This window comes from Eucalyptus grandis, chromosome 6 (genome assembly GCF_016545825.1).
Source record: "Eucalyptus grandis isolate ANBG69807.140 chromosome 6, ASM1654582v1, whole genome shotgun sequence".
In the NCBI taxonomy this organism is placed as follows: Eukaryota; Viridiplantae; Streptophyta; class Magnoliopsida; order Myrtales; family Myrtaceae; genus Eucalyptus; species Eucalyptus grandis.
In genome coordinates this window covers 35954967-35967611 of record NC_052617.1, presented here as the reverse complement: position 1 = coordinate 35967611, position 12645 = coordinate 35954967, and the positions used below count along the sequence as shown (strand labels likewise).

General features: G+C 40.1%; 1 pseudogene; it reads left to right on the top strand.

The window, feature by feature from the left end:
• Positions 1-5406: 5406 nt before the first annotated feature.
• LOC120294442 lies at positions 5407-6426 on the top strand (annotated as a pseudogene).
• The last annotated feature ends 6219 nt before the right edge of the window (positions 6427-12645 follow it).

Genomic DNA, 12645 nt, shown 5'->3' with positions numbered 1-12645 from the left:
TTTTATTGTGGACCAGTTAAAAATGTAAGGTAAACAAAGTGAGTGCATTACACATGGGTCTTTAATTATGTTCTTTATTTATGGCTTCCTTGTCTATTAGTATTAGCCAAGATCACCCTCACACAGTTCTCCAACAAAAGTCAAGAAAAGTAATAACGACACGAGTCTTTCATACAGCGTTCCACTGTTTTAGTTCATCGTCCCGCAACGCAGACGTTACGGCCAATTAAGAAGTCAATAAATGCAATGTGAAATTTCAAACTTGAAACCCCAAAATTTTACTCCGGCGAAATCGTTGCTTTAAATCAACTCTCGACAAACCTAGAGCTTGGCAATGTCATAAACCACCATTTCCGTAAAATTTCAAAGCTCAACAATTCAATATTCAAACTTTGCGATTCAAATTTCCTGAAATTTCGAATTTAAGTCATAAATCCAAAAACTACTCTAATTAAAAGAACGAGAAGCGTGCATGCTCTCAGCCCCATTAAAAAGCTGAAGCATTCCGCTGTTGCCTTTTTGCTTATCCTTTGTTGCATTTTCAATCATTTTCTTTTTTTCTTTTTATTTGACGCCCTTGACTTTTTGACTTTCAAAAAGCCCATATTTTACACTAGCAGGGCCCCACGTAGAAGTGGGACCCAGCCAACATTATTTTTCCAACCCATCTTCCACTTCAGCGATTCATCATCGCTCACGATTCATCTTTCTTGAGCCTGCCTATCTGCTTGCTAAAACAACAAGAGCCACCGCACTCCATCCAACTGATGTCTTCCACCAGAATGAATTCGCATCTTCTTCTGTTATGCGCGGTGTTCTTGGTCTTGATGATCAGTATGACTCGATCGCAGGACAATGATGACTTGTACTCGAATTGCAGCAAACCGTTCAACTGCGGGAACATCCAAGACGTCGGCTTCCCTTTTTGGGGTGGGAGCCGATCCAACGGTTGCGGCTACCCAGCGCTGCAACTTGCTTGTGAGAATAATGCTGCCAGTATCATAATAGCCAATGTCAAATACAAGGTTCTCGGTGTCTACCCTGGCACCGAGGTCCTAGAAATCACCCGGGAAGATTTTTCCAAGGGGATCTGCTTCCCTGACTTCACTAACACCACTCTCGACCCTGCGCTCTTCAGCATGGGCAACGGCTACCGCAACCACACATTCCTCTACGGTTGTCCAAATGTGCCAAGACCAGATGACCGCATCGAGTTCTCGTGCGTCATAAGTGGTATTGCTAATACAGACTGTTATGCGGTTCCCGGGACCACAGGGCCAGGAGATTGCGTCCAGAGTGTGGTGGTCCCCGTTAATCAGGCTCTATTGCCCAGTTGGGGAATAACTCGACGAGTTTGGAGAAGATGGTGCAGCAAGGATTCAGGGTCAGGTTGGAAGTGGATTCTGCGGCGTGTACAGGGTGTAATAATTCGAAAGGTGTCTGCGGTTATGACATCTCGAAGAGTACAACGGCTTGTTATTGCTCAGATGGATCATCGGGGTCGGCAACATGTGCGCTGTCTCCTGCCGGAGGACCTCAAGGGCGGCCGCCTCCGCCTCAAGGTCAGGCGCCTCCGCCTCAAGGGCAGGCACCTCAAGGGCGGGCACCTCCGCCTCAAGGTCAGGCGCCTCCGCCTCAAGGGCAGGCACCTCAAGGGCGGGCACCTCCGCCTCAAGGGCAGGCACCTAAAGTGCGGGCCCCTCCTCCTCAAGGGCAGGCACCTCAAGGGCGGACGCCTCCGCCACAAGGGCGGGCACCTCCGCCTCAAGGGCAGGCACCTAAAGGGGGGGGCCCTCCTCCTCAAGGGCAGGCGCCTCAAGGGCGGACGCCTCCGCCACAAGGGCGGGCGCCTCCAGGGCAGCCTGATTCAAAAGGTATGCTTTGCTGCCGCAGATGGATCATCCGTTTTTCTCCAAGTTAATTTCAAAATTATTCAATCTACTTATTCAATCTAACTTAAGACTTGTCTTCTGTCATAATTGATGTGGGCATTGTTAATTTCTTCGGAAATTGTAGGCTAACAAGAATGTAAGGAATGAAAAATCCCCCTGGTTAGCTCAACGATTATCTGGCTGAACATTACTTTGCATTTTGACTAAAGTGAAAATTGCATCGGCAGTCCTTCCAATGATGTCCCATTCAAGTATATTAAACATGACTATAGCACAGTTGTCGGTACTATGACTTTTCTGATAAACATGCCATTTTGCACTCAGTCCAAATAGTAGTCGTTGAATCATTAAGTGTATGTGGAATGAATTGGAGCTGTTACGATTTTCCTAATCGATGAGTCTGCTTAGAGTTGCTTACCTGAGCTGACAGTTTTCTATTACACAAGCACGAAGGGGACTTTTAGTACTTTCAGTACCATCTTTGGCCATTTACCTTTATATGGCCAAGTTAAAATTGCCAAGACTGATATCAGCATCGGTGGTACGGACCTTATCTTGAGTTTCACCATGAAAACAATTTAATATTCTACCTGTGATCTAATATAATCTGGAGGTGGAAAAGAAGTAAGCAGGCTTAGCTAAGTTTGCTTAATCAAACTTTCTGGATGGCCGATGCTCTGGAAACTGGAAAGTCCAAAAGGAGCTTTCAATGGACCAAAAACAGCGAAGCACCAATAGCTTCAAGGCCTGTTCATTCCCGTTCCACTAAATTTCTCATGCAAAAATTCTTCTTCACTTTGAGCTCTATGAATCAAGTCATTCCAGAGAAGCCATTCGGGGAATGTACTGGTTGCTATAGCATAGCTGAGCAAGTCATTACCAGAACTGAAAGTGGCAGTAGATTGAGGAACTCTCAGTGTTATGCAGAAAATACAGGACATCTTAGATCATCGACCTCCAACCTTTATTCAAAATCTTAAGGACTTGCATATATATAGATGTACCGAAGCTTCACTTCGTGTGCATAAATTGACATTTCAGTTTATTACATAACTTTATCCTTTAAAATTCCTTTTCAGCTTTCTGATGCTATGAAGTGGCAGGATTTCTAGATAAAGTATCAGTTAGCTCCATGTTCCAATCCATGGTTCATATGGAAACTCTTCTTCACTTTGAACTGTATGAAATAATTCATTCTGAGCAATGCAATTCTTGGAACATACGGGGTTGTTGCCAGCTTATCTGATGCTATTGTCATTGCAACTTTACTCTGTCAAGGGTCAAAAGAGCTAAAATTGCTATAGCTATTTGCCTTAGGCCATAACCTTGTAGTTGCAATGTTTTGCCATGTAGTGCCGATGATGTTAGAAACTTGTCCATCTGAGATATATGATACTGTTGATGACCATTGTTCCCCCCTTATTTTAGGGCATCATCACTCAACTCAAAAAAAATATTTGAAATGGCAAGCATTGCCATAACAAATCATGTATTTTAGGTACCCTATGCACACTTTCTAGCAAGCAATCGAGATGAAAGCCATAGGAGGACGCGACCAAGTGAGGATAAACCGACCTACCCGGCCATCCCCTTTTGGACGCCTTTGTCGTACTTTTGAGTATCAGAATGGCCAGTGAGCTACAGTGCATAGGTCCCCATTGGTGACTCTTTATTCTTCCTAAGTCCATCCATCTTCAGCACATAATGCAATGGGCAGGATAGTCACCTCCGCTCCTGGTTTTTGCTCCTACCGGAAGCCACCAAAGCCATCACGACCCAGTGTCCTATATCTGCTTTTTCAATAACATTCAATCACTCGACCAAAAAAAATTTACATGCAATCAGGTGATTTAACACTCGCGCTTGCTGAGATGATCCATACTAAACTCAGAAGCCCTTTAATTGGAAATCATTAAATATCTCCAAATTACCAAACTCAGTAGCGCTTTTGTTTGTCAAAAACCTGGCTAGACTCGAACTTGTAAATAATTTGATAAAGAGAGACCAAGTTCAGACTAAGTCACACATATTCAAATTGACCGGCGCAGCATCTAAGAATTTTGACACCGAAGATTTTATTTGAACTATTCCTCTCCCTCCTTTACCAAAATCCACCAATTTCTACCATCGATTACTAGTCAAGCTTGGAAATCATATCACCTTTCCTTCTCTTCCTTTTTCACTGTGTCAAGTCCAATGTAATTTTCTCTGCTTCCATTTTCATCTCCCAAAAGAGAAGCATCACCGTCACCATCCCCTTTTAAATCTCTCCAGATGTTTTTTTATCATAATCCAGATCCCAATCCTTGCTCCAACGTCATAGGGTGTCATCCTGCAAAACACCACTTATGACTTCAGCTTGCCCGAGTTCGAGCTGACTTGTCAGGACAACAAGACAGTGCAGATCACCATACCGAACGGTGCTTATCGGGTTCTTTTGGGTCGCTAACACCTCCCAAACGATGAAGTTCACTAGAACAGGCTTTTGGAACACCATCTGCGCAACATATTTCTACGTGCCACCCAGAAATCATCAGCTCTTTCTCCTCCACCACGGAAACTGTGACCAGTAACCTGAGTCTGCAGTACGGCTGCCAGGCAAGCCCATTTGAAGTCTCGCTGGCCGTTAATAGCCAGTTTAACTGCTCCATCAATGACACCAATGTGATGGATGACTTTTTAATCTTCGGCTGAGAAATTCATTAGGCCACTGGAAGTGGAAGCCTGGACTTTGAAAAGCTCATTGATGTTCTTAGTGCTGTGCCACGGCTCCAGCTGGCCATGGGCAAATCGATTATGTGGAAATTATGATCAATTTTGATGAAAATCATGGAAAGATTCAGTGTAATACATAAGTCCATTCTCACTGTTTGATTTATTTATAACGTTAGAATAAACTATACTGATTAATCATAAGATGATCGATATGGTTTTAGGCCTACGAAGCTGAGAAGGCTCTACTGCGAAGGTACGTTAGAATAAACTATACTGATTAATCATAAGATGATCGATATGGTTTTAGGCCTACGAAGCTGAGAAGGCTCTACTGCGAAAAACCTTTTGTAAGTTATCTTAATCCAGGAAAAACCTTCAGACTGCAAAACAAAATACTAACAAGTAAGACAGCCAGTAGATATTCTATCAAGGGTACCAATCCAACAGCAATTGGGTCTTTTTATACTATCAAGAAATTGAATTCGCCATTCTGTCCCTATCTTTTGCCAATGCCTCTTATTTTCACCAAATTGCTTAGGCACAATTTGCATCAGATTCCTGTAACTATAGTTAACCCTGGAAATAATAGATTTTCCTTTTCCAGGATCCAACAAGCGGCTTATATTGTCCCCAGGTAAACCATCTCATTGATATCATTGAATTTATATCTCTAGCTTCAATAAATTGCTGATATATTTTAATATTTGAAAAGCACAGCTGGAGTTCTTGCTATTATTGGTGTTTCAATATCTGCAATTGCCATCATTTTCATCCTCAAGATTAAAACGGGAATCTTCTCATGGAAGTTTCCACTCTTCAAGAGCGAAAAGACCGCGATATTGAGAAACTGATGGGAATCCATGGATCTCTTGTTCCAATAAGATACCGATATACAGATTTGAAGAAAATGACAAACTCATTTTCAGAGAAACTTGGTCAAGGAGGTTTTGGTGTAGTGTACAAAGGGGAGATCAGAGATGTTGGTCACGTGGCCGTGAAAATCCTGATAAAGTCGGACAGTAGTCCAAAAGACTTTATCAATGAAGTCGTGAGCATTAGCAGAACATCTCACGTTAATGTAATTACTCTCTTAGGTTTTTGTTACGAGGGGAAGAAAAGAGCTCTAGTTTTCAAGTACATGCCTAATGGCTCATTGGATAAGTTCATGTGTTCTAGAAGAGCTTTAAATACGAGTAGTTCCTCTATATGGAAGATACTATATCAAATTGCAATTGGCATTGCTCATGGGCTAGAGTATCTACACCAAGGCTGCAATACCAGAATCTTGCATTTTGACATAAAACCTCAGAACGTCTTGCTCGATAGAGATTTTATCCCCAAGATTTCAGATTTTGGCCTTGCTAAACTTTGTCATGGGCAAGAGAGTGTTGTATCAACTCCTAGCATGATAGGCACAGTTGGGTTTATTGCACCAAAAGTTATCTGTCGAAACTTGGGGAGAGTCTCTCACAAGTCGGATGTTTACAGTTATGGAAAGTTGGTTCTTAATATGGTAGACTTCAGAGATTCTGACATGAAAGTTTCTCACAGTAGTGAAATATACTTCCCAGAATGGATTTATAGGAACTTAGAGCCCAGCGAAGATCTAAAATTGCCAAAGAATATGACAAAGGAGGAGGAAGTGCTAGTGAGGAAGATGATTATTGTGAGTTTATGGTGCATTCAAACCAATCCATATGATCGACCATCAATTGTAAAGGTGATAGATATGCTGGAAGGAAGCGTGGAGTCACTGGAAATGCCGCCTAAGCCCATCTTGTAATCTCCAACGCCACCATCGTCGCAACATGGGAGATGACAACGTCAAATTCCATTGGGAGACACGAGGAGGAGAGAATACTAGAGAGCATAGAGCAAAGAGAATATGCAAGAAAGCAATAACACTTGGTAAAGTGGTAATGCAGGATAGAACTTCTTGAGGTAATTGTCATGCCTTTCTTTAGTTTGAATACGTTTTTTTTATAGAATTACAACAAAAGTGGAGAGAACAATTAGGCAGAATTCACTTGGAGAATTATAGCAACTAGCAATATTGATACGAGAATTTCAACTTAGGAGATCAAATGCTCTCTGAAGGCTACATGTAACCACACTAACTTAGAAGATGTCATAAATTAAGCCAAATCACAACCAATTATGGCAAAATTTTAACTATCAGAATTGTGCAATATGCAACCACATTTTCTCTTTGTAGAAGAATGTAAATAACAAAGCAAATAAGAAAGAAGAAGAATGATATACTGAAAGATTTCATGTGGAAATCCCAATATGGGAAAAATCACAGGACGTTGATCCAAGAACTACTCCACTTAATCAAAGGAATAAAATTAGCACTCTAATTGTATTTCTCTCACAATAAATCCTAATAACTATCACAAAACACATCCTCTCTTGATAAGCTCTCGAGATTTCTCATGTTTACACACCCTTACTTGAAAAACTCTCAAGAACTCTCATGTTTACTTACGCTGTTGAAGAATCTTGTAATGTTTCTAGAGTGTTTTTCTAGCATATTAAGAAACCTCCACCCAAGCAGTTATGTTTATAGTGGTAGACCTCCACCCAAGTTAGGAATCCTCCCTAATTGATTGACAATCGCCTCCCAATTAGAAATCTCCCCAATTGATTGGAATTCCTTTGATTTGGGCAATTTCTGGAATTGATTCTATCCTAATATTTTTCCTAAATAAGACTCTTTCTTATTTAGATTTCTTTCTTTTTAGCCTCCTGCCATAATAGAACTTCTTCCTATTAAGTACTCTTGATGAGCAATCACCCAGATATTCCATATCGACTCCCAAATATGTTGGGTTGCTCCCAACAAATCTTCCCCCAGCCCATCATGGACGGTCTTCAACTTTCTTATCACTTCGATAAGCCAGCCTCCTTCTACAAAATTTAAGTTTCACAATAGATAGAGACTTTGTCAAAATATCAGCATTATTTTTATCCATGTGGATCTTCTTGAACTTTAATTGCTTCTCTCACAACATTTCTCGTACCCAATGATACCTACCAATGTGCTTCATCCTCGAATGAAATTTGGAATTTCTACTAAGATGAATAGCACTTTGGCAATCGTAATACACAACATACTCATTTTGCTTGTGCCTTAACTCTTGCAGAAATCTCTTCATCCACAACATCTCTTTGCTAGCTTCAGCGATGGCTATTATTTAGCCTCTGTTGTGGACTTTGCAACACTTCTGTAATCTTGATTGCCAAGAGATAGCTCCACCTACAAAAATCATCAAATAATGATATGTGGATTGGCTAGGATCTACATCTCTTACCATGTCTGCATCAATAAACCCCTCAAGTATCAATTTTCCATCATCAAAACACAAGCACAAACTAGATGCATATTTAAGATACCCAAATGTCCACTTGATAGCCTCTCAATGTTGTTTGTCGAGCTTTAACCTGTATCAGCTAACAATTCCAACAACGTACCCAATATGTGGTCATGTGCACACCATCACATACATGAGACATCTTATGGCAGAGGTATAAGGAATTTTCAACATTTCTTCATTCCTTTCACTTGAAGGACACTACCTCATACTAACCTGAAAATGACTAGCCAAAAATGAGATGATTGCTTTAGCATTGCTCATGTTGAATCTTTGCACAACTTTCTCTACATATCTTTATTAGGATAACCATAACGTTCCACGAGCTCTATTGCACAACATCCTCATCCCAAGTATCTGTTTGGTTGGTCCATGGTCCTTTATGGCAAATTCTTTGCTCAACTCCTCCTTGAGCTTTATGATTTTTCTAACATCACGCCCCACAATTAACATATCATTAACATATAATAAAAGAATTATAAAATCACCGTCATTTAATTTCTTGATGAACACACAATGACCTACTGTCGTCTTCTTGTATTCATTTATCTCCTTGAATGAATCAAACTTCTTATACTATTACTTTGGAGCTTGTTTGAGCTCGTAAAAACTCTTCTTCAACCTACATACAAGATTTTCCTCCTCTTTAGTGACAAAACCTTCAAGCTACTCCATATATGTCTCCTCATCAAGATCACCATATAAGAATGTTGTTTTAACGTCAAGTTGCTCGACCTCCAAGTTCAAGGTTGCCGCCAAACCCAAAACTGCTCAAATGGATGACATTTTCACAACATGAGACAAATATCCTTATAATCAACTCCCTTCTGGTAATCAAGACCCTTCATCATCAATCTTGCTTTGTAACATGGTTTGGAGCTATTTTCTTCAATTTTCAACTTAAATACCTATTTGTTCTTGAGTGCTTCTCAGCCCTTTGATAGCTTCACAAAATCATAGGTGATTATCATGCAAGGATTAAGGATTACATCTCTTCTTACATTGCTTTCATCCATTTCTTCTTGTGGGTATCAATTTCCACTTCTTGGAAAGTCTCAGGTTCTCCCTCATCAGTGAGAAGCACATACTCATTTCGAGAGTATTTTCTGCTAGTTTCTCTCTATCGCTGACCTCCTTGGCTGTTCTTGAGGAACATCATCAGCATTAGTTTTTTTCTCCTCAACTTCATCATCAACTACTGCATCTCCACCATCTTCGTTAACAAACTTGGCCTCAACTCCTTTGCCAAACTCATCATTAGCTACTATCTTGATTTGTGCTTGCTCACCCAAATTATTCTCAGCCTCTTATTATGCTCTCCCATCAACATAATGTTTTTATGAGTCTAAGGGCTCCTAGTCAACTCACTCTTCCTCCAAACTTTGAGGCTCTTCACACTTCTTAAGGTTTTCGATAGTTTGATCCTCAAAGAACATCACATGTCGACTTCAAAACACCGTCTTGCCTTGGGATCCCACAATCTATAGCCAAAATCCTCATTAGCATATCCCAAGTATAGGCACTCCTTGGCCTTTCCATCTAGCTTGGCTCGTTCATCTCTTGGTATATGTGTGAATACCGTGCAATCAAACAACTCTCAAGTGACTATAAAAATAATTATTACCATTCCATACACTTTGTCGTGTCTCGCCTTTGAGTGGAATCGAATGTGACAAATTTATCAAGTCCACCACCGTCCTCATTGCCTCCTCTCAAAAGGAGTTTGTTGCTTGGGAGAGCATACACCTTATCCTCTCACATATGGTTCGATTCATCCTCTTAGTAATATCATTATGTCGTGGTATCTTAGGCATTGTTTTCTTGAGCCTTATGCCATGAACTTTCCAGTAACTCTCAAATGGCTCTTGGTATTCCCTGCCATTGTCAGCCCTCACACACTCCAATTTTCTATCGACATCCTTTTCTAGTTTCACATGTAAATTTTTAAAAGTATCAAGATTTCAATTCAATGACCCACACCTTCCTTGAAAAATCATCTATGAAGGTGACATAATAAGAAGTACCACCATTAGTTCTTGAAATCATAGCACAAACATCAGTATGTAACAAATCAAGTCGATTAGCCTTTTTCAATGGTGAGATAGATTTAAATGTAACTATTTTTTTTTCCTACGATGCAGTCTTCACAACGGTTTATAGAGGTACTTTTTATTTTTGGGAGTAACTTCTTCAATGTAAGAGTCTTCATTCCATTCTCACCCATATGTCTAAGCCCTTTGGGTCAAAGCTCAATAGATACCTCCCTTACTACATTAACATATCCACCGCATAGCGTCACTTGTATGATAGAAAATAACATGTTTTTCACTCCTTATATTTTCGGGAGTAGCATCTTCGATGTAAGAATCTTCATTCCATTTTCACCCATATGTCCAAGTTTTTTGTGTCAAAGCTCGATAGATACCTCCCTTACTACATTAACATATCCGCCACATAGCTTCACTTGTATGACAGAAAGTGATATGCTTTTCACTCCTCTTGCCATCACCAAGTTGCCCTTGGTTAACTTCCACTTCCCTTTGTCGAAGTGACTCACATAACCATCATTATCTATTTTTCCTATGGAGATCAAGTTAATGCGAATATCAGAGACATGTCTTACCTCTTTTAAGATAAGCTTGCATCCATTGTCAATCCCGATCTCAACATTTCCTATGCCAACAATTTTCGATGAGCCATCATTACCCATCCTCACGAGACCAAAGTCTCTCGCTGTATATGAAGACAAAAATTCTCTCTTAGGGACTACATGAAAGGAGGCTCTAGAATCAACTAATCAAGTGGTGTCCTGGCATGTTAAGTTGATGATGTCATCAGTGCAAATAATCATCATGTCTTCCTAAATCATAGAAACATTTGCAGCCGGTGCTTCAACTTGCTTCTTGGCTACCTTCAATTGACAATCTCTAATAAGATGTCTGGTTCTTCCACAATGAAACCAAACTCTCTTCTCAACATGTGGCCTTGAAGTTGAATGACGTTCAGGTCCACGAATTTTGCTCCTCCCACAATCTACTTTCTTCTTTTGTTCATGGATAACAAGAGTTCTTTCACCATTATTATAATACCCCCACCCCCTCCCCCACCAAAAAAATCCTTGCACCTTTACTCTTCACTTAGCAATCTGTCCTTCATTAACTCCAAGATCAATGCTCCATCTGGTGTAGAATTGTGAATCGACATGCTAAGGTGTCCCAGTTTTTTGTCATAGAACCTATCAGAAAGCGTGCATGCAATTTTGAATGATCATACTCTCCATTGCATTGATTTGATTCACTAGATCTCCCATAGTGCCTTTGTATTTAGAGACCCTCATTCCATCTTTGTACTCCATATGCGACACCTTTTTTTTATTAAGGTTGCTATGTTTTGAGATGTATTCCTCACCTATGTCCACTTCAGATTTCTCCACAAATCATAAGCATAGTCTTCTTGGATGAAGTTTTCAACGATGCTTTGATCGAGCCACCTTCTAATGATGCCAACCCATCTTTTGTTGAGGAAAGTCTACTCATCCTCCTCCTCCTCCTCCTCCTTCTCCTCCTCCTCCTCTTCTACTGCTAGTATTGAGGTTTTAAGGAGTCTTAATCTTCCTTTCCAGCTTTTGTCAATTTAGAAGCTGATGCCAGAGTAGAGATGATCCTTCATCTTGCACCTCCATTTGCATAATTTGTAGCCATGAGCATGATCATGTTGACCTTATCTTCCGACATCTTTTAGAATCTTAGCTTTGATACCACTTTGTTATAGATTAAGTCGAATCACAACCAATCGCAGCAGAATTCTAACTGTCAGAATCGTGCAATACGTGGCCGTATTTTCTCTTTGTAGAAGAACATAAATAAATAGCAAATAAGAGAGAAAAAGAACGATACACCAAAAGTTTTTATGTGGAAAATCCAAGATGGTAGAATCATGGGACGCTACTCCAGAACTGCTCCACTATAATTCAAGGATTACAATTAACACTCTAACTACGTTTCTCTCACAATAAATCCTTACAACTATCACAAAATACATCCTCTGTTGATGAACTCTCAAGATCTCTCATGTTTACACACCCTCACTTAAAAAACTCTCAAGAACTCGTGTTTACCCACGTTGCTAAAGACTCTTATAATCTTTATGGAGTATTTTTCTAGTGTATTAAGAAATCTCCATCAAAGCCCTTATGTTTATAATGATAGACCTCCACCCAAGTTAGAAATCCTCCCTAATTGATTGACAATCAACTCCTTACTAGAGATCTCCCTTATTGATTGGAATTCCTATGATTTGGGCAATCACCAGGATTGATTTTATCTTAGTATTCTTCCTAAATAAGATTCCTTATTTAGATTTCTTTTCAACTTCCTACCATGATAATACTCCATCTGTCACACCCCAAAAAAAAAAAAAAGAATGCGAATGACACGGCCGTCCTTCCACACGAAGGATGCAGCCTCAATCACAACCAACAACCTGATATCAACTTATATATATCAGATAAACCTTCAAATTGGTTGCAACATCAGAGTTTCTATAATCCACCACAAGATAGACATTTAGACTCAGACAATCCAACCACTAGCAAGGATCATATGTACCACTTCCTTAAAACATACCAAACAAAAATAGAAGTCTCCAAAAGTTTCCCACCGACG